The sequence below is a fragment of the Acinonyx jubatus genome, chromosome F2 (genome assembly GCF_027475565.1).
Source record: "Acinonyx jubatus isolate Ajub_Pintada_27869175 chromosome F2, VMU_Ajub_asm_v1.0, whole genome shotgun sequence".
NCBI classification, from domain to species: domain Eukaryota; kingdom Metazoa; phylum Chordata; class Mammalia; order Carnivora; family Felidae; genus Acinonyx; species Acinonyx jubatus.
The window spans coordinates 21,062,322-21,084,819 of NC_069394.1; the positions used below are offsets into that span (position 1 = coordinate 21,062,322).

Genomic DNA, 22,498 nt, shown 5'->3' on the forward strand with positions numbered 1-22,498 from the left:
TATTTCAACCAGGTGAGTGCAAAGGCCCTCAGAAATAAATGGTGCAAAAAATGAGCTCTCCAGCGAGTGATGGAGCAGCCAGAAAGTGGGCTAAAAACGAACTTGCTAATGTGTATTAATAAAAATAATTATAGAGCAACACTGTGAGCCTATCATACTCTAGCCCTGCCATCATCCATGGCTGCGAGAGGGGAAAACAGTAGCCTTACTTGGACTAAGGCTCATATACCACTGGATTTTAATATTGTTTTTTGGACTATTAGGGGTTTGGAATAGGTGGACTCCAATATCTTACACCACAGAATTTTAAGCTCAACTACAACTTTGCCCCATCTTACCTCCAATTTTGCTTTTAAAAAGAAGTAAGCATCCATTTAAAAATCTAGACACTTCAGTCCACTGTAGCTTACCTTCCTTCTTAAGATTGAAAAATATTTTTTAGTGGGGCACCTGGCTGGCTCAGTCAGCGGAGCTTGCGACTCTTGATCTCAGGGCTGTGAGTTCCAGCCCCACGATGGGCATAGGGATTACTTAAAAATAAAATTAAAAAAAAAAAAAACTATTTTGGGGGCGCCTGGGTGGCTCAGTCAGTTAAGCATCTGACTTTGGCTCAGGTCATGGTCTCTCGGCTGGTGAGTTCGAGCTCCAAGGCTGACTCTGACAGCTCAGAGCCCAGAGCCCGCTTCAGACTCTGAGTCTCCCTCTGCCCCTCCCCCACTTGTGCATTTTCTCTCTCAATATAAATAAACATTAAAAAAAAAAGCCTACTTTTAAAAAAGACTTTTAATTTTACATAGCTTTGTCTCACAGAATTATGCGAGATTTTCAAAGGAAACAAGTTTGGAATACAAGTTGAGCAACTGCGCCAAACACACAAGCCCACAGTCGGCAACTTCACCAACACGAAAAGGTATTGATTTTGATTGGTTAAGCAAAAAAAAAAAAAAAAAAATCTTTAAAATTATTTTTGCACATATGGAACCAGGAGAAAAAGAAGTCAAAGAATAAGCGGTATCAAATTTGACACCTTTGTTACTCTTCCTTTCATGACACCCTATGAGAAATTAAGTTAGGGCAGTTCGCGACTGGGTTCAGAACTACATCATAAAGACGGGTTCCGAAAGATTGCCACTAACTTTCAGGAGAGATTTCTGAAAGTTCGTGCACGTGCGCGTGCACGTGCGCGTGCACATGTATGCGTGCGCCTGCGTGTTTATGCGTGCGTTGGCACGTGCCTGCGTGCGTGTGCACGTAGTCGTTGATGGAGGCAGGAAGCGAGAAGGAAGCGGGAAGGTGGAAGAGATCAGAAGAGTTTCAAACAAGGCCCGATTCTCCTGAGGTCAGCTCGATTTGCTCTCTAATCCTGGGCGACGCAGGTAAATTCCTGCCTTGGTTTTTACTGTGTATTTGTCTCTGTAACATTCCAAAATCATCCGAATAACTGTTTAGGTTTTTAGTTATTTTATTTTATTTTGAACAACAAAAATTGTTATGATGAGAATCGGCCCTGACAGGTATGTGATAATTCTGCCTGAAATGCAGTTTAACTGACAAGAGCAAAAACAATAGCTGCCTTGACTGAGTGCTCACTATAGGTCAGGCATTCTTTATTCTACCTCATGTAATTCTTACTGTATTCTGTTAGGTATTATTACTCCCTTTTAATTGAGCAGTGAAGAGATCAAAATTTAAAGGGATTAAATTCTCAGACCTGGTCCTACAGCTCACTTAGCTATTTATGACCGGGAAGCACAGAATCTCAGCTTCACACACATATTTATTGAGCCCATACTACCCACAAGGCACTGTGCTAGATAATCCACTAGCCTTGACATCATCACTGGTCCTTGACCTCTCCAGATCACAAGTATTTTCAAAAATCTGCTGAGAGCTATGGATGCTCTCTCATAAAAAAAAAAAAAAAAAAAAAAAAAAAAAAAAAGTACACAACACAAATCTTTGCATTCATTTTCAAAGGGTTCAAGGATCTTCTGAATCTCATCCCATTGTAGGAACTCCAGCTGTACTCAGAGAATGTTGTTCAGAAGGGGAGACAGGTAAGTACATGGGCCTTAGATCCATAGCCCTCATCTTGGATTTTCAAGCTTCTCAGTGCTTCCAAGCATGTCCAAAAGACCAGCTAACTCAGTTTTGGATATACCTAGTAAAGGTATTGCTATTGCCCAGTTTCTGTCCCAATGTGTGAAGTTGAAAGTGTAACGAGTACTTCTGTTAACAAAAATATTTTTCATTAATTGCCCTTGGTAAAAAAAAGAAGCAAATAGACCCACTCTTGCCAATGCCGATTCCAACATCTGTCTTCCAAAATCAGTATTAATGTATTCTCTTCAAATTAGGACTTTTGATTTTCTGTGGATAACAAGAATATTAGCTATGCCTTTTTCATGCTGTTTCTGTTAAAATTTTAAACACTTCTTTTGGTTCAATGTGTTGTTCAATTCAGCTGAGGTTGGGGGGTAAGATGTCTATTAGTAGGAAACCAAGTACACATCCTGTGTCCTCATATGGTATCATTTCAAGCTTGTCAATTCTTTTTTTATGTTTATATGAATGCTTTTATTTATTCATAACCCATTTGCTTCCACAAAGTAGTTGAAGCAATTCACAAGAAAATATACCATAAAATAGAAAGTTATAAATAAACTACAATCAGGATCAGAGAAATTGTAGAGCAATTAGGATATCGAGACAAGGATGTAGGTTGCATTCTATATACTCTGGCCATCATTATTGAAGAGAAATTAGAAATTTCATGTCAACCTTGAGGCAACCAAAGATCTGATGCAGGATTTACAACATCCATAAAAATAAACATGGATGTCTAGTGGAGAATACAAAAGTCACATGAATTTTTAACATAAACAGAAGAAATCGTACTCCCCGTGCTGAGGGCTGTGCCTCCTGGAAGTATGAGTTCAGTCGTTTCTGATGATGAGGGTGAAAAAGTTGGAGAAGTACCACTTTGGGGGAAGTCAAATTTTCCTTCCCACATAAGTCTGAGAAAGATTTCTTAATATATATTTCTAGATGGGACCCCGAGTAAAGCTGTAGACAATATCCCTATAGCATATGCAATAAAGGTTTTCAAGTAGCTGCTTCTTAGGATGTCCCTCAAAGGCAACAAAGGACACAGCAAGGACGTATACAGCCCAGTGGAAAAAATCCTGTGAGCGCAGAATCATGTGGTTTCAGTTTATGAACTCCTTCCTAAAGGATTGAGGATAAGGAATAAGCTAGAACCCCTAGCAACCAACGTCAGTCATAATAGCATCAGCTTGTAATGTGTCAGGCACTGTAATAAATTATTTTGTTTAATTTTTACAATAACTCTCCAAGGTTGGTGCATTGGTCAAGACTTTTTGTTGCAGGTGTCTGAACCCCAACTCAAATTGCCTTAAGGAGAGAAAGAGAGAGAGAGAGAGAGAGATTTATGAGTTGGTGTATCAAAAAGTCCAGGGCTAGGTGAAGCTTGTGGCTCTCCCAGTATCCACAGGTGCTGCTTTTTTGTCTGAGTGGGAAAAAATGGCATCTCACAGCTCCAGGTTTACATGGAAAGAGACTTGGTCTTACAACATCCATGCCAGCCTAGAAAATAGACTCCAATTAACCATTTTGGGGTCTCTTGACCATCCCTTGGTCCAGTCAGTATGTCCATGAGGATGTGGCTCTCTGATTGGCTGGCCCATGGGAGGGAAGGTGAGTCCCTACATTGACAAGAATCACCACCACAAGAATCCCATGGTGTTAGAGGAGAAGGAGAATTTACCACCATCCCCCCCCCCCCGCCCCACCACCATGGATGCAGGACAGACAAAATGACCAGACAGACACTGCAGGAGGTATTATTATCCCCACTTTACAGATGAGAACATGGGGGCCAACAATATCAAATGGCAGAGACTAGATGAGGTTGTAAATCCTGCCTTAGGCATAATTGGTTAGGTTACGCTGTGGTAACCAGAAATGAAACCCCGAATTTAATGGTTTAGTACCCTCAAAACTCACCTTACTCACCTTACATGCCTCACTCAGGTTGAGGTTTAGGGGAGGCTCTGCTCCCACAGTACTCAAGGACCCAGGCCAGCAGGGAAGATTCTAGCATCTGGAAGACCTAGATTCCAGGCCCATGAAGCAGAGGAAAAAAAGAAGCATGAAACACTCACAGCCATTGCCCACAGAGTGAGTCACATGGTTCTGCTCAACAGCAGGATGGTTAGGGAATCACTGGGGGGATGGAAAGGCTGGTGGGATGTACATAGGTATTTATGAGTATTAAATATCTCTGCCATTTAGGTCTCTATGACTCCAAACCTTTGTCTCTTACCTATCGTACCTCAGTCACGTGTTCCTCGAGTGCCACAGAAGCAAATGTGAGCAGTCAGAATTTCTGGGCAGCCTAGTCCCCTAAGAGCCATGAATGAGAAACAGATGGATATACTAGACCCTCAAGTGATCCTAGGAGAAAGGATTTAGAACACAGCAGGCTTATAATGGCTGTTCAGCCTTCTGCCTTCCCCTCAGGAGCCACAGAGAAGGGGCGTGGCGGGGTGACTGATTGGTCTGTCGGACTGCCTAGAGCTGGTCCAGCTTCCTTCAGGCTGCCAGATACGGGCTAAACCTCCAAAGCCTTGTGTTTTGAAGCTGCGATTGTGTTTCTGAATTTAGCTCTTCACATGATTTGAATTCCTGTCTTTAGTGACAACAACAGGCTGTGATGCTGGATGCAGGAATCCAAGGGCATCTGGACTAATCAGGAATAATCTAGATAAATCCTTGCCTCGTTAATGCCCACTGTTTTGATCCCAAACACCTACCAAGTCCCATATCTGCAAGACCGAGACTGTGGACCTTGAACACCCTCTCTGCCTCTCTGGCCTGAACCAGAATTTGACTGAAGAGGTAACATCAGGCCTCTTTCACCTGGGGCCCAGGTCTTCAAAAGTTTCAAGAGGAAACCTGAAGCCAAGAGGAAAGAGAAAAGGAAGCTTTCCGGATGAGAGTGCTAAGAGAAGACAACGCAGCTAACTTCTTTGCTTCTCCTGCTGTAAACTCTACCCCTAGTGCCACGGCCACCCCCTCAGATGGCCCTGAAGACGCCATTATTGAGAGTTTCCTACTTTCACATGTAATATCTGGCGAGAGAACACTGACCCTCTCCAGCTACTCCAAGTACTCCCTTACATGGCCCAGTGATGAGACCAGCTGGCACCTTTGAAGTGTCAGCAGAAGTGATGACACTCCCTAACCCCCTGGAGAAAAGCAAGGAACAGCCAGTGTCTTCTTCCACCCTTCTCCTCCGGGCATCCAAGGCCACTTGGGAGGTTACATATACCAGATGGTGAGGCTATAAGGAGAGATGCCCCATCTTACCAGATTTTACATGTGCAAGAAATAAAATTTTATTGTGTAAACTGAGATTTCAGGATTTGCCTGCTATGGCACTTAGCATTAATTATCCTAATCCAATATGAGAAATGTGTAAAAAAATCTTAATGTTTAAAAAAATCATATAGAGGGTGCCTGGGTGGCTCCATCAGTTAAGTGTCCAAATCTTGGTTTCAGCTGCGGTTATGATCTCATGGGTTCGTGAGTTTGAGCCCCATGGCAGGCTTTGTGCTGACAGTGCAGAGCTTGCATGGGATTCTCTCTCTCTCTCTCCCTCTCCCTTGCTCACGCATGCTCTCTCTTTCTCTATATAAATAAATAAACATTTTTTAAAGTTTTTTTTTATTTTGGGAGAGAGAGAGCACAAACGGGAGGGACAGAGAGACTGTCAGCACAGAGCCTGATGTGGGGCTCAAACTCACAAACTGAGATTATGACCTGAGCCAAAATAGAGCCAGACACTTAGCCGACTGAGGCACTCAGGTGCCCCTATATTATTAATTTTTGAGTCATAATGGCACTGTGGTTTGTACAGGTGAATGTCTTATTCTTGGGAGGTATTTGTTGGACTATTTAGAGGTAAAGTTTCATGCTATCTGTAACTTACTTTAAAGGTTTCAACGACAGCAAACACGTGTATGCAAACATATAAAGACCTGCACACCTAGAAGAGGGAGAGAAGACAAATGTGGCATAATAATGTGGATTTAGGCAATGGAAAAATGAGTGTTCATTGCATATTGTTATTCAACTTCCCCGTAGATCTGAAATTGTTCAAAAAAAAAAGGGGTCTCCACTCCTACTTTCTATCCTTTGTTTTGCTGTATTTTCTGCACCTCGAGTTCTTTGAAATTATGTATTTATTTATGTCATTGATTATTGGATCTTTTTCTTTCACTAGAATGTAAGCCTCTGGGACCAGATGTTTGTCAGTCTGATAAACCAGTTTATCCCAAGTACCTAGACCAGAGTAGCACTCAATTAATAATTGTTAAATGAGTGAATGAATGGCCCATCCAGATACCTTGACCCATGCTGGACCCCGGCCTACTTAAGGATGAGTCAAGGGAGAGTATCTTGAATACCTCCAACTCCCCAACAACCCAAGGACTCCAGCAAATCTGATCTGAGTATGCACACTCAGCCTCATGGAGCTACACAAACAGGGAGATTTCGGTCCCCTGAAACATCACACAGGTCCACATACAACAAAGATGGCTGTGAGGGCCCTTTTGGCTTTACAAAGGCACATTAGCAATGTTGCCCCATTGAACACTCAGGTATAGCCTACAAGATAGGTAAAATTATTAGCCTGTTGACAGAGGGAACCAAAACACAGAAGGGCCCACATGATTTGCCCAAGGTGCAACACTTTTATTATTTTTTTATTTTTTATTTAAAAAAAATGAACACTTTTAGTTGGCTAAGATGCAAACCCTGCTCTTCTGACTCAGAACATTTGTGCTTTTCACTATATATCAGACCATCTAAAAATATTACAGTTACTAACAGGCAGCATTTCTAATTGCCAGATGAGTTCCATATATATACACACACATCTCCAAATAGTTCATTACATGAAAGAAAACAGGGATCACTTGTCTAAAAGGTAGACCCTTGTGATGTACAATGACAACTACTTATTTTGTCATTGAGATGGAGGTTCTAAGGGCACTGGTTTCGAGCTAAGCCTGGGTCCTCGAAGGCAAGTGCTTTAGTTCCTTAATCCACTAGCTTGCCCTTTTGTACTTCACCTCCATAAAGACAGTCAACCCATTACAATAGTGGCCTCAGAGCTCTAACATCACACCGTGACAACACCTGACACCTTGTAAGCTACACAGAGCCCTGTCTCAATCAATACTCGAATGGAAAGCAGAAACTGAAAAGAAATTTCAGGCATTGCAAGGAATAGTGCTGCTCGCTGAGAAGGTTGCCCTCTTAACCATAAGTCAATCCGTACCACTTGCCTGATAGGAAAGGGGGGGGCGGTTAAAAGCATTGTTCTATCTTATTCCGGAAGCAGAAAGCCTGACTCCTAGGAGCCGGCACTTATTAAAAATCCAGTAGTGCCTTCTGGTTAGACTGGAATGCCTTTTGATCATGGTTCAACTCAGTAATTACATTCCCATCCAAATTTCCATTGGTCTCCAATTAGCTCAAACAGGCTTGCAGAATTTGCTATAAAATACAGTGTTAAGCTTAATCAGTGCAATGATCAAATATGTATTTTATATGTTAGAAACCTATGTGGAGGTAACTGACTATAAAGGCTATATTTAAGATCTGTTTGGGGACTTTTTCCTTTCTTTTCTAAAGCAACCTTATTGACATATAATTAATATATACCATAATTCACCCATTGTAAGTACACAATTCAATATTTTTAAGTATATTCACAGAGCTGTTCAACCATCTACAATCTAATTTTAGAACATTTTTTTATCGGCCAAGAAAAGAACTCTGTCCCCATTAGCAGTCACTCCCCATTCTCTCCAGCCCTCCCCTTCCTCCAGTCCCCGGCAACCGCTAGTCTACTTTCTAAGTCTACAGATTCGCCTGTTCTAGACACTTCGTGTGTATGAAATTATACGATGTGTGATCTTTTGTAACTGGCTTCTTTTCACTTAGCATAATGTTTCAAAGGTTCATCCGTATTGTAGCATTATCAGTACTTCATTCCTTTTTATTCTCGACTAACATTCCGTTGTATGAATATGCAACATTTTGCTTGTCCCTTCATCAGTTGATAGGTATTTGGGTTGTTTCCACTTTTGACTAATAAGAATAACACTGTCAGAAGAATTCATCTGCAAGTTTTTGTGCAGACATAGGCTTTCATTTCTCTTGGGTATATACCAAGGACTGAAGTTGCTAGATTGTAGGTAACTATATGTTTAACTTTTTCAGGATCTGCCAGGCTATTTTCCAAAGTGGCTGAAACTTTTTACATTCCCCTTTGCAATGTGTGAGAGTTGCAATCTCCCCACATCCTTGTCAATACTCGTTATTGTGATTTTTTGATGATAGCCACCCTAATCAACATGAAGTGATATATTAACGTGGTTTTGACTTGCATTTCCATAATAACTAACGATGTTAAGCATCTTTTCCTGTGTCTGTCAGTCATATGGTATATCTTCTTTGGGGAAATGTCTATTCATATCCTCTAATCACTTCTTAAATTTGGTGATTTGTCTTTGAGTTGTAAGCATCTCTATATCTTAGATATAAGTCCTTTATCAGAGATACAATTTGCAGATATTTACTATCATTCTATCTATCTGTTGCCTTTGTACTTTCTCGATGGTGACATTTGCCGCACAGAAGTTTTAAATTCTGGTGTAGTCTAACTTATCTTTTTTTTTTTTTTTTTTTTTTTTTTGGTCACTTGTGCTTTTGTTGTTCAGTTGGAAAAACTTACTTTTTCTCCTGTGTTTTTCTCCTTTACCTTCATACGACTACCAGACTCAGTGCTTCTGACACCAGACGTGTTGGGGGGGGGGGTGGGTTTCCACATGAAACAATTCTCTGATGCCAGCCAGGTGTCCTGCGGTTCAACTCGATTCTGACACTGTTTACGTGGAGTTAGCATCCCATAAGCTAAGGGCTCAGTCCCACAAGACTGCTCTCTCTTCAGATACCAGTTACAAGTTCCCATTGTTACCTGTGCTTCTGACTGACTGACCATAAATTGGAGATTACCATGACCCCCTCCTTGGGTTCAATTAATTTGCTAGAGATACAGAACTCAAAGAAATATGTCCTTACATTTGCCACTTTATTATAAAAGAACATGATAGAGGATACAGGTGAATAGCCAGATGAAGAGACGCATAAAGAGAGGTCTGGGAGAACCCCAAGTGCAGGAGCTTCTGTCCTGTGGAGCTAGAGAGTCACCCTCCTGGTGTATGGATGTGTCCCCCAACTGGCAGCTTTCCAAACCCTGTTTGGGATTTTTATAGAGGCTTCATTACGCTGGCATGTTGATCATTAATTCAATTCCCAGCCTCCTCTCCTCTTCCCAGAGGATAGGGGATGGGGTTGGAAGTTACAGTCTTGTAATTGTGGTTTGGTTTTTCTGCTGACCAGCCCTCATCCAGAAGCCCCCCAAATATTGTCTCATTAGAACAAAAGAGACTCCTGTCACCCAGGAGATTCCAAGGGATTTGAGAGCTCTGTGTGAGGAACCAGGGTCAAAGATCAAACATTTGAACAAAAGATGCTCCTTCTGCTCTTATCACTTAGGAAGTTACAAGAGTTTTAGAAGCTCTGTGCCAGGAATAGGAGGCAGAGACCAATATATATATATATTTTTTTCTATTATTTGATAGCTGTCCTATCCAAGTAACTGTTGCCTAACCAAAGGTCATGAAGATTTACTCCTATGTTATTTTTAAAGACTTTCATAGTTTTAGCACTTACATCTAGGTCTATGGTCTGTTTTTACTTCATCTTTGTATACGGTGTGAGTTAGGAGTCCAGCTTCATTGTCTTGCATGTGGATGTTTAGTCGTCTCAGAACCATTTGCTGAAAAGATTTACTTTCTCCCATTGAATTGTCTTGACATCTGTGTCGAAATCAATTAACCAGAAATGTAGAGGTTGGGTTTATTTTTTTTTCATTAGCATGCTGTACATATTCCCCTAAAAGTTAGAGTTAACTAAATTGGTTTGTTTTATTGTTTGGGAAATACCTGATATGTTCCTAGAAAAGAGGATTTGCAAAGTACACATTGGCCCATAGAATATGACATGTTAAAGATGACCTTAAGCCCCTTCCATATTTTATAAGGGATAGTAATTTTCAAGTCCAAATACTAAACTACTATGTCTGCAATAATTATAAGAATAGTAATAGCTAGCATATATTGGACCTGGGACTGTGCAGAGCTCTTTGAGTATCTATGGCACTTAATCTTCCCAAGAAGATTCAGTGCATACGTGTTTCCCTAGATAAGGAAATTGAGGCTTAGAGGGGTTTTGTGGGCTTTTTGCCTCACACAACTAGGGAGTCACTTCTGTATTTCCAAATCTCACATGAGCTGATCACTCTCTGTATAATGGGTATAACTTGTAGGTATTGCCTAATGGTAGAAATAAACATCTCAATGCTCCCCCAGGGTCTGAGAGCAAAGTTCCAAAAGAGCTAATTACAACCCGGAAGTGTCCTTGAAGGTACCATGTTTAATCTTTAAATTCATGCAAAATTTTCCATCACCATGATATGTGTGTTTATTGAAACTACATAACATATGTGTTTATTTAAAATAAATCTGGGTCCTGAAGGTAATCTATAGAAGTAGGGAATTCCTATATTGACGCCCCGTCCTTCTTCTTCTTCTTTTTTTTTTTTTAATTACAACCAAAGTGTTTCAGGAACAGTACATATTCCCTCCCCTAAAAACTCTCTAGAAGTATCCTTAGGCCTCCCTGAAAGAGCCCTTAGGGTCACAGGATTCTGCTGTGACTGATGGACTCCACATGCTCCTGAAGCATGGCTATAAAACAATTTCCTTTAAGCAAATCTTATTTTCTTACTGACTTACATTATACCAGTGAAGATGTATTCCCACAGGAACAAAGAAATGTAGCCCCAACATGTAATTTTGAAACAACTGCATCTACAGGAAAGCTTTCCAAAATCACATCGTTTTTTAAAAAGTATATCATTTTTGAAAAATAATAATAAAGCCAAACTGAGTCACAAGGAGAATGAATAGTGTGCTAAAACTTAAAATACTTTGCCAACATCTGCATTTCCTTGTGGAGTAGTTTCCCCAAAAGGAAATTTGTCCACTGTGTTCTCTGGGCTTTTCAGCAATCAGTAACTAGTTTTAAAAGAAAAAAAAAAAAAAAAAGAGTGTTAAAATGCTTAACATTTTCAATGTATTTATTAAGGATGATCTCTTAAGTAATCCATGGCTAGAGCCATTAATGTGTTTGCTTAATATTCCGTGTATTTTCTTTAGAGTGAAAATGGGTTTATTATGCATACATATACCTGCATAGTCCTAATTCTTTTTCTTCTGGGCTTTGATTTCCACAACGGGTGTGTAGTTTTCTGACACAGAAGAGGAAAGGAAATACTTGCTAGTCAGCTGATCTTGAAATTTCATAATTTCTGAAGGTCTTTCCTAAGCCTATTAATTAAGCTTGATAGGGCAATAAAAGGGAAAACTTATGGAAGCATGATTCTGCCCTACTGGGGATGTGCCTGGCAAGCTGGTGAAGCAAACAAGCCAGAAGTCTGTTTGCAAGAGGACTGAAATGTGTCTTAGGAGGACACAGATCCTAGAGAAAAAAGAGTGTAATATGGAGAATCCAGTAAGAAAGTTTGGTCCCAACAATAAATTGACAGCACTCGTAAGCTGGAGAGTGAAAGAGCCTTTAATAGACTATACAAATGTGTAATCAGAAGTTACAGAAACAACCAGACCTGGTGTAATGTCTCAGGGCTAACAACACAGGGGACCCTGTGTGGTCACTGGAATGTAGGAAGAGAAGACATGGGTGGTGCAAGGGAGAATGAGGGGAATAAATACCCGGACCTCATTCTCCTCTTACCCCCTGTCTTCTGCTGGTTCTTTCCGTTGGTCAAACACAACAAAACCCCAGAGCCCATTGTTGTGTCCACTTGGATGTCGTACTTTCCAGCCAAAGCCCTCCAGGAACACGTCTGTAGTTGAACAATTGGGTTTATTGCTCATTAAATGAATAGGAATGCACACCATGGAGAACACTGGGGAGTCTTAATAAGGGGATGTTAGAGAGGGTTTGTTTCTAGGGTTCGGCCTGCTGGTAAGTAGTTTTGGAAAAGGCTGAAGAAGAAAGAGGCTTTGCTCTGGGCTGAATGCTAAGTAAGGCAAAAGCAACTTATTGACCAATTACAGCTTTAGCATCCCCTCATTGCTCCCTAATTCTAGGTAAGATTTATTCAGGTACCCAATCATAGAATTGTTCCCACTTCCTGACAGCATTTCCCCCCCCCCCCCCAACTAAAATGGTGGACCATTTTTATGGCTTAGACAATAATCAGTTTTTGTCTGTTTTCCCATGTAATTACAGAGTGGACTTGCTGTCTTGATTCATCCCGATCACAGAGTGTCCTTGTCTGATGTTGGGGCTCTATGCTAGATTCCATGCTCTGCCTCTCCACATTCACCCAGTGTGTACTCTGAGAGGCTGACTCATGAGCAAGGAAAGCAGCCCCTAGCCTCTAGGACTGGCCTGATCCAGTTGGCTTGGCCTTGGGTTTCAGTTATTGAACACAAATTTGCACAGAACCTCAGCATCAGTTAAGATCACTGAAGATGCCAATTCTGAGTCCACCGTGATACTTGTCATCAGCATATACCTCTGAGCCCAGCTCTCCATGGGGAAAAGTAAAAAGTGAGAGAACTTTTGAAAAGAAAAGCCACTTACAAAACACTAGAGCTTAAGACAGAAGACTGTCTCTATCAGAACATGACCCAAAGGAAGAGGACCTTCTCCCACACCACTACAGGTCACTGGGCACTGTGCGTTGGGCACTTTTTGTGAGGATGTCTCCAGGACAATGGGGGATGAGTGCACATGATTGGAAACAGCATATGATTGGAAACTGATGCTCAGTGAAGCAGAGGAGGTCCAGCGGGGATGGATGATCCATGAGCATAGAAGGAATGCCCCCTGGGGACACCCAGATACAAACAGGGGACTTTGCAGGGAGACAAGGTCTTGAATTTTGTAGGAGGGAAGAACCAGAGGAATTTGGGCTTACCATTATCATTACTTTGTTAGTATCCATGGGCTGTTGAAGCCTAGAGGAACTTAGTATACATATTTTTAAACACCAAGCAAACTAATTTTATGTGCATTTAATTAAAATGAGCTTTTTCTTGAGTTTGGCAATGATGCACAATGCGCTTTTAACAGCTTTGTGCATCATTCCCAACCTGTAAATGTGAATAATCATGCTTACTTATTTATAAAGTTCTTTGAGGTTTTTGGATGAAAGGCTCTTTTAAAGTACAAAGCATTAATTTTTTGTGACAGAGCACTATACCAGAAGTGAACATGAAGCAATATAAAAATTTTGTGTTCTTTCTTCCTTTAAGTTTTTAGTTGCTTTCTTCACAAAGACACAAAAGCCAGTCTCCAACAGGAGATCTGGTGTTTGAGATAACAGAACTAATAAAGTACTGTAAGTATAAAATCCTAGATAGGCTTGAATTGGCTACTCCTTTTGAGAATGTGAGAAATGAATTGATAGACAAAGTATTTTGTACAAATGAACTCATTTCAGTAAGTCGCACTGATAATCTTAAGAGTATGTAAATGGACCTCTATTTATAGACTCGTTATATCCATTTTTGACCAGGACGAGCAAGTGAAGCAGTAGCAATAGTCAATCATTACAAGTAACTAGACCACAAGAGAAAAATGTGCCAGTTGCTAGGTGATGACTTTCAATCTATCATTTTAGGCAATAAATATAAGATGAAGTTATGAGGAGAGAAGCTATTCATAGCTAAAACTCTAGCTAAAATGGCTATTATTTATTGCACGGAACTGAAATCGGATGAAGTCGAGAAACCCAACGTACAAACCCAGAAGCTGAGATACTACACAAGCGGACGTATTTCAAGGACAAATCCAAAGGTAAACAGAAAACAAGGATTTAGGGGAGGGTGGAGAGGATAAAAGTTTTAAGATAAAAATGGACTCGACTGCGTCACTTATTACCATGTTTCAAACCATAAAATAAAATGGAAAAAACATTTTTCCAAACTTTACCATTCTGAGAAAGAAGACAAGTCTTTCAGCCCCTATCAGTTACTTCGCAGGTGGCAATAATACATTTGGCACAATGGCATATGCAAATGCTGTGTGAGACCCTGTGTTTCCGCCCTCTGAGAGCACAGAAATTGGCTTGGAAGTATAGGTAACGCAAATGAAATGATCATAGAAGAGCAGGGGCACTAAAAACATTCGGTTAAAACCTATGCCTGGTATAAAACAAGCACTCAATCAGTGCTGGCTAAATAATAAAGAATTGTGTGTGCCGTAAGGGTGCCTGTTGCTGGTTCTATAAGGGAAAACCATAGCTGCCTCAAACACAGCTGAGAATTACAAAGCATACGAAATAGCCTCCCTCATTACCCATTTACTTTAGCAAGCCCGATAATCTAGAACAGTGGTTCTCATATTCTAGTGTGCATCAGAATTACCTGGAGAACTTGGTAAAACACAAATCACTGGGTCCCACCCACAGAGTTTCTGACCCAGTAGGTCTGAGCAGGATAATTTTCATTCTTAACATACTCCCAGGTGATATGGGTACTTCTGATCTGGGGAGCACATTTTGAGAATTACTGGTCTAAAAGATTGTAAGTAAATTTAAAAGCATGAAAGAGGATACTCATAACAGCTAACATTTACTGTGTACCCACAATACCACTATGCTTCAAATCCTCCTAGGTGATAGATGATAGATATAGATAGATAGGTAGGTAGGTAGGTAGGTGATAGATATAGATAGGTAGATATAGATAGATAGACAGATAGGTAGGTAGATAGATATAGGTGGAAGGAAGGAAGGAAGGATAGATATAGATAGATAGGTAGGTAGATAGATATAGGTGGAAGGAAGGAAGGAAGGAAGGAAGGAAGGAAGGAAGGAGGGGAGGGAGGGAGGGAGGGAAGGGGAAGGGGAAGGGGAAGGGAAGGGAAGGGAAGAAGGAAGGGAGATGAGACAGACAAAGACCAAAGGAAAGTCTCTAATTTTAATGCATATGCAAACATAAAGAATAGGCATTTTTATTTGTATCTTATAGCTGAAGAACTAGAAGTAGGCTCTGAGAAGTTAAAACATTTGCCTACAGTATGTAAGAGGTAGAGCACAGACTTGAACCCTGATCTGTCTCCTTCAAAGCCCATGCTGTGTCTGCCATATCCTTCTGGATCTCTCTGCAGTCACATGCTAACAGAAAAAAACCAAAAAACAAAACCAGCTTATGGTGTCAGAGGAGCCTGAAAATCAACCAAAACCAGATGGAAGATCACAAAATGCACAGCAGCCTGGGGTTTTTAAGACAAGACAAGACAGCCTGACCTTCTTCAGGCTGGAGACAAGGGACCAGTGTTGAGCTACACAGTTTTATTGCTTAGGGTGACCCTTGACAGTGGTGTGGGTGGCTGGGCCTCCCTTATGGCTCTGTGTTACAGCCAAAGCAGAAGCTGGCTGGCGTGACCTTCCAAATCCAGAGAAGGGATAAGCGGACATGCTTCAAAATTACATTTTCTCTTTGAAGGGTTCACATTGCCCCCATTGACCTCTACCTCAAATAATAATTATAAGTGGAAACGGAGGGGGTAAAAGCCATAGAAGTGTCTCCTGACCATAACAGACACCAAAGAATGGGGGGAGGGGTTCCTCCTCTCCTTCCTCCTCCCCCTCCTCCTCCTCTTCACGTGAAGAAAAGCCCTTGTTTCCTAGGCCGATCTGTTTTTCCTCTCTCCTCTTTTTGCAGAACCAACATGTTCATCAATCACCCAAAGTCGAAATTCATCTTTGATTTGTTTCTTTCCTGTCGTAAGAGCACATTCCCTATAACCATGCTAACACCTTTGTTGGGGTACAGTTGAGAAACTAAATGCACCTTAAAAAATGCACCTCAAGTGTATACTTTGATAGATTTTAACATATGTATATATCCATGAAACACACTAGATAGTGAAAATCAGCATAATATAACCCTTAGAAGTTGCCTGTGGCTTACCTTTCCAACTGTGAGCATCCTTCTCACCCCAGGTGACCACTGTCTGCTTTCTACCCTCCCCCCCCACCCCACCACCCCGCGGAAATAACCTAAAGGTTATTTTGCCCTTTTCAGAGTGACATTAACCTTTTCCTGTGATTATTTGCCATTTATGTTCTTTTGTGAAATGTCTGTTTAAATCTTTTCCTAAAGTACTAATTTATTAAACAAATTAATAAATAATACTCATTTATTGTTATTATTGAATTTTAAGTGTTCTTCATATGCATCCTGGATGCAAGCCCTTGGCCAGATACATCTGCAAATATTTCCTCCCAGTCTGTGCCTTGTCTTTTCATTCTCATCACAATGTCTTTTGAAGAGAAGCTTAAAATTTGGTGAAGTCCAATTTACTTTTTTAATAGATTATGCTTTTGGTGTATCTGAAAAATGTTTCGCCTTACCTAAAGTGAAAAAAATGTTCTCCTGTGTTTCCTTCTGGAAGTTGTACAGTTACAGGCTTTACATTTAAGTCTATGATTCATTTTCAGTCAGTTTTGTATGTGGCTCAAGGTATACATTGAAATTCCTTTTTTTTCCGCTTTTGCATGTGGATAGCAAATTGTTTCACACCATTTATTGGAAAACTAATCAAAATCTTTCTCCACTTTCTTGCTGTCAGTGGGCCATGTATGTGTGTGTCTGTTTGGGTTTTCTGGACTCTGTTTTGTACCATTGACCAGTTTGTCTACAACGATATCATTATGCCATGGTCTTGATGACTGTAACGTTATGGTGAGCCTTGAGATCGAGAAGTGTGATGTTTGTTCTTCGTTTTGAAAGTTTTATTGGCGTGCTCTCTTCAGCAGCACATACACCGAAGGTCACATCGGCTATTCTAGGTCCCTTGTATTTCCACACAGCTTTTATGGTTTTTGCCTGGGACTGCTTTAAATATATAGATCAACTTAGAGAAAATTGGTGTATTAAAATACCAAGCCTTCAGATCCTTGGGCATAGAATATCTCTCCATTTTTCAGGTGTGCTTAAATTGACTTCAACATTGTGTGGTTTTCAGTGTACAGGTATTACTCATCTTTTTTAGATCAATCATTAAATATTGTAAGTCTTACCTTGTTGGGTTCTATATATTTTTATATTCCTATAAATATTTGTGACATTTGTTCTGGAATAGAGTTAAGTTACTCAGAGATTGGAAATGGTTTGATTCTTTTGGAGTTTGCTGTAAAGCTTTGTTAGAACCAGAACAGCACTCAGTCCAAGATTAATTTTTTTTCCTGCTAGCGAAGTAAAACCCTTCTGAGTACTCTCCTTTATGCCTTATGAATTATGACATTTTCTGTTCTTGCTGGTGTGAGCACACAATCTTCCTGGCCCCATGGGAGGAGATCTTAAGGGCTGTTTCCTCTAATCCTTCCAGATGGTTCTTTTCCAGGCCTCAGGGTGCTTCCTTACATGTAGGCACTGCCATTGCTTAGCAGAATACACACGGGTACCTTCTGCAGACCCAGATTCCTCTTTCTGGAGCCCTCTCTTCTTATCTGTTGTCCCATGCAAGCTCTGCATGCTTGGGAGACTGGCCCCCTGGTAGCCCCATCTTTGTCTCTGCAAGTCAGAGAAACCGCTAAGGTCCACCTGAGTTCCCTTTCCTACTCCAAGGCCTGGAAGCCCTTTCCGAGCAGTAAGCTGGGGCCATCACGGAGAATCATTTGTCTCCCAACTTTCTGAAAATACTGCCCTTCCTTCGTTGCCTGATGTCCACCGTCTTGAAAAACTTTGTTTCATATATTTGTCTATTTTTTCAGTTGTTTTAAGTGGGAAGGCAAAACTAGTCCCTGTTATTCCATCTTGGCACAGTGGAAGTCCTGCGTGCCCTATGATTTTATTCTTTTTCTCTTTTATCACATGTTTTCTATTCTACCACCCCCATTGCTACATTGTAAAAACAACAGTGAAACAGCTTTCCTCTATGAAAACCTGCTCTGTGCCAGGGCCTCTATCACACGCTTGATAAACATCATATCCACCAGCCATGGCTGTAAGTTGGGCTTATTTTTTTATTTACAAAATATTTCAAACATTCGGAAAAGTTGAAAGTGATGTGAATACTCTCAACACCTAGAAGTGACAGTGCTAATGTTTGTGGCATTTGCTTCAGCAAAACCAAAGTTTCTTTGTGACCTGTTCCCTAGTGCCGCTCCCACCTTCTCTCACGTGAGGTAGCTATTATGCTGGAGCTGGAATCGGTAAGGTGGGTTTATTACCTCCACTTACTGATGAGAATTCTGAGGCTCACAGAGATTAAGTAGCACGCAGAGGGCCGTTCAGTTTATAACAGGACGGACTAATACTGGAGTTCTGGTCTCTCTGGCCCAAAGCCATGTGCTTCACCACAAGTATACATTCGTCTTCCTAAAGCCCCATCTGAATCATAGAGTTTCCCAATTTTGAATCCTATCCCTGAATTAAATATGTTTCTCATCTTGGCTTTATAGTCCTGACAAGGCATGACTTGCGTATACGTTAGACACTCCTATTTTCTGTAAACCTCTTCAGATCATACAAAACCATCCTATTCTATGTAAACCTCTTCAGATCATACAAAACCATTTGGTTGCCCCCAGTAGTACAGTGAATTTTCTTGCTGTTGCATCATTGCCTGTATTTTTTCCTCCATCTGGAATGTTCTCCTCTCCCCATTTCCGCAGTTCAAAAACCATGCTGATTCTTCATAGTTTATCTGACAAAAAAACATTGATTGAGTCATTTATTCATATCCCATATCAATGACTGCACAGAGCAGATGACCAGTGGCTGTTCGAGTCTTTGCTCCTTCCCTTCACCCGGGCACTTTGTCACTCAGAACCCTATCGCAAAGCATTTTTCATGTCTTCCCCCAGCATTTTGTCATATTTGATAGTATTTTGTATATGTGCCTTCCCTCTTGTATGTTGTAACTTTATCTCTGTATTACCATGAATGTCTAGCATAGAGCCTTTGTACATAACAAGGGCCCAATCAATGCTTATTAAATTGAATTACACATTCAAAATCTGGATATCCTGGGAAATATAGGAATTGGTAAATGTAGTAGTATTTGTTTTTAATTTACTTTTACCTTAAAAAAAATACCAAGCATGAGAGTTTTCTTATGCTGGTGTATACACAGAGCCCTTTCTGAATGTCCAGTGCTTGGGCCCATGTGGAGCCTTTTTTGTTCCTCCAACAAACCTCTGAAACACAAAAAGAAATCTCAACTCTGTCCTTGTACCCATAGAAAATGGCATTAACATCTTAAAGCAAGTTGGCTGAAAGACATTTGGATCCAAGCAAGTGATATTCGGCCAAATTTTCACACTGATACGATCTTACGCTATCTTCTACCGCAGGTGTTTTGTTCTTTGTTGGCCCGAACGACTGCATGTTGTTGTCATCATTGCCATGGAAAATGCCACTGGAATGAAAGGGGTTGCCATCAATGGGTCTTTTTATGGTTACTGAGCTGCAGAGCGAACCTGTTTGAGCTGGAATAATGGATACAGTGGATTCCCCAGCTAATTCCATGCAAGTTTAGTCCCATTTTATAGTTCCAGTTGCCTTCAACTAAAACAAGATGGTAACTTTGAGATTATTCATTACATAAGGCAGAAAATAAATCTTGTATTAATGCTATCTATAGTGAAAAAAAAAGTATGCTTTCTGATACAAAGAGAATTTGGTGCTGGAAAGAAATGCTTGGATTTACTTCTATTCTTGTGCCACATAAATTTACTAAGCGAGGTGGATTAACTAAAGATCAAGAAGGGGAAAAAATACCTAAAACCAGAATAAAAATTCCAGGTCGCTTCCCCTTATTCAACTCTGTGTGTATGGGCACTGCTGATTCGGGCATGTACCATTTCCTTTTCATTATTCATCCTCCTAGAAGCTGGGCAGACTACCAATGTGTTAAGGCGTGTTGTGAGAAAGTAATGACCTCTCGGCCAAAGGCACCCTCCCCATCGCATGCTCTATCTACTGGGTGTAGCCACACAGGAACACCTTGAGGTCCCCGTTCAAGGAGGAGCCTAGCATCCCCCTCCTGAAAGCACGTCCACCGCCAGTCCAGCCCATGGTGCATCAGTGGCATCCTCGTGATCCCAGTGGGATTCGGATCAGTGAGCACTGGCTGAGGACCTCCTGTGTGCCACAACCTACTGTGCCGTGTTCCACGGTGAATACAATATAACATCTGGTTTAGGAGCCCTCACAACTGAATAGAACCATAAAGAACTTTAAGATACTCTTGCTAGGAAGTCTCATTATGGGTTGCCCACCCAAAAAGGAAACACATTGTTCAGCCGCCCTGTTCTGAAATGATGCGTCTGGTCTGGTCTGTGCACTCTGACCATTAGATTGTTAATTTTAATTTAGAGTTGGGTCCATGCTGACTTCGGTAAAATTCAACAGAGTTTTCTACCCAGGACTTAATGAAAAGCAATGAAAAGGATCAAATAGCCTGATTGAATCCATACCTTAAAAATAGCTTAGCTATAATACACTACATAGATATTAATAAGTAAATATATGCATGTTGATATACATGTATATACAGTATTAAAGTTTAATAACTGAGCCATAACTAATACACAGAGCTAACTAAAATTTAAGTGTAGTGTGAGCAGTCCTGCTAACAGTGTCACCCAAAGGAATTGCGCCATCATGGTGGGGTCTAGCCTTTTCAGCTTATCTCCAGCTTCTAGGTCTGCTTTTCAGTCCTTTTGGTGACCCAGACTGGTCCCATGCTAGGCCATTTGCTTACCTTTTTTATTCTAAGGTTGATATATTATTACAGAGAATTTCATTCTCTTTTTCTGTCAGTGCTCAAGGTTTTAAGTCTTCACTAGGTATCTCACTCTTCCCCAAGCTATTACTGTTCCTAATGTACTATTGCACATATGGGTGCAGTGCTGGACCATAGCATACTCACTAACCTTTGATGCCTGCTCTGCCCTGCTCTCTGTTACATCCATGCAGATTCCTTGCCTCTACTGAAATTTAGTGGTGGAAGGGATTCTCTAGAACACCCTGGACCTCAGGAAGGGAAGGAACAGCTTCCAGGCTAAGTGCTTTCTGAAGAGTTTTCTGCATTGTGAAGGAGTTATTGATGCTCTTCTTTCTTCCCAGGGTTTCTGTGAGCAATCAATACATGCATACTTAATGTGAGGCCTGCACTACGATAACATGATGAACAAGGGCTCATGGAAGCATGGAGGAGGGAATGATTAATTCTGAAAGGACAGTGATGTTTGAAGATAATGATTAGAAATTTTGGTCTGGTAGAGGACACATGAAAGAACATTCTAAGTGTATGGAACAGCAGGGGAAAATGCATTAATTTATTGAAGTGAGTGGACTGTATATAAAATGTGAGGCCCAGTGTGACTGGCGTACCAGGGGTTTGAGATGAGGTGAATCTGGAAAGGGAGCAAAATTTCAGAGATCCTTAAATGTCATGATAAAGATTTTGAGATTTGTCTCTCAAAACAAAAACTCTCCTTTGACTTCTGTTTAAGCAGGTTTTGACATAATCTAATTTGCTTTTTCCAAAGGAAATTGACTGCAATGTAGTGGATGGACTGGGGAGGTGAGGGACAGTGGCAGGCAGACCAGTTAGGGTTACTGTAGTAATCCATGTGAGAAGCAAGATAGATCTCAAAGAAAGGTAGCAGAGAGAGTGGGACAGTATGTCATTTCAGTTGTAGATCAAAGAGACTTAAATGAGATGAAGGGATAAAGAAAACGGAATCAAGGGTGAAGTTCAGGTTTCTGAACTGGATAACTGTGTAGGTTGTTGTATCATTAATTCACATTAAAAATATAGGGTGTGGATAGAGTTTTGCTTTGGGGGGATATGGAGGAACAGGAAAGGTAGAGATGCCACTCTTGCCTAGAAGAATCCTTAGCTCATGGCTGGCCTTTGGTCATTGCCCTTCTAAAGCAGTATCAAGGGGCAAAGTCATTTCTATGGCCCACATGGGAAATGAAGCATAGTTCAGCCAAAGCAAGCAAGAATACACCTGCATGAACCATTCTGGTACCAACCCACACCTTAGTACTGGGTCTTTCAGGTCTAAGCTACTTGAGTGATTGACCTTTCCTCTCTCTGCAGGAAGGAGGTACTGGCCCCCAATTCTTCACTCGTTTCTGTATCCATACCCTTTGCCTTGGATCTTTGCAGTGCCTCCTACAAAAGACCTTATGTACTTTCCAGTCTCGTGACATTGAGTTTGATGAATGAGATATTAGTAGACCTGATACAAGCAAAGACCTTAGATGTGCTTGTGCAG

The 22,498-nt window shown here is 40.9% G+C and overlaps 1 long non-coding RNA gene across 1 annotated transcript; it reads left to right on the top strand.

Moving 5' to 3' along the window:
- The first annotated feature begins 1,198 nt into the window (after positions 1-1,198).
- Positions 1,199-21,700, top strand: LOC106975520 (uncharacterized). The gene is made up of 4 exons (XR_001430323.3): positions 1,199-1,376; positions 1,978-2,057; positions 13,874-14,049; positions 19,559-21,700. It is a non-coding gene; the product is annotated as an uncharacterized LOC106975520 (long non-coding RNA).
- Positions 21,701-22,498: the final 798 nt, after the last annotated feature.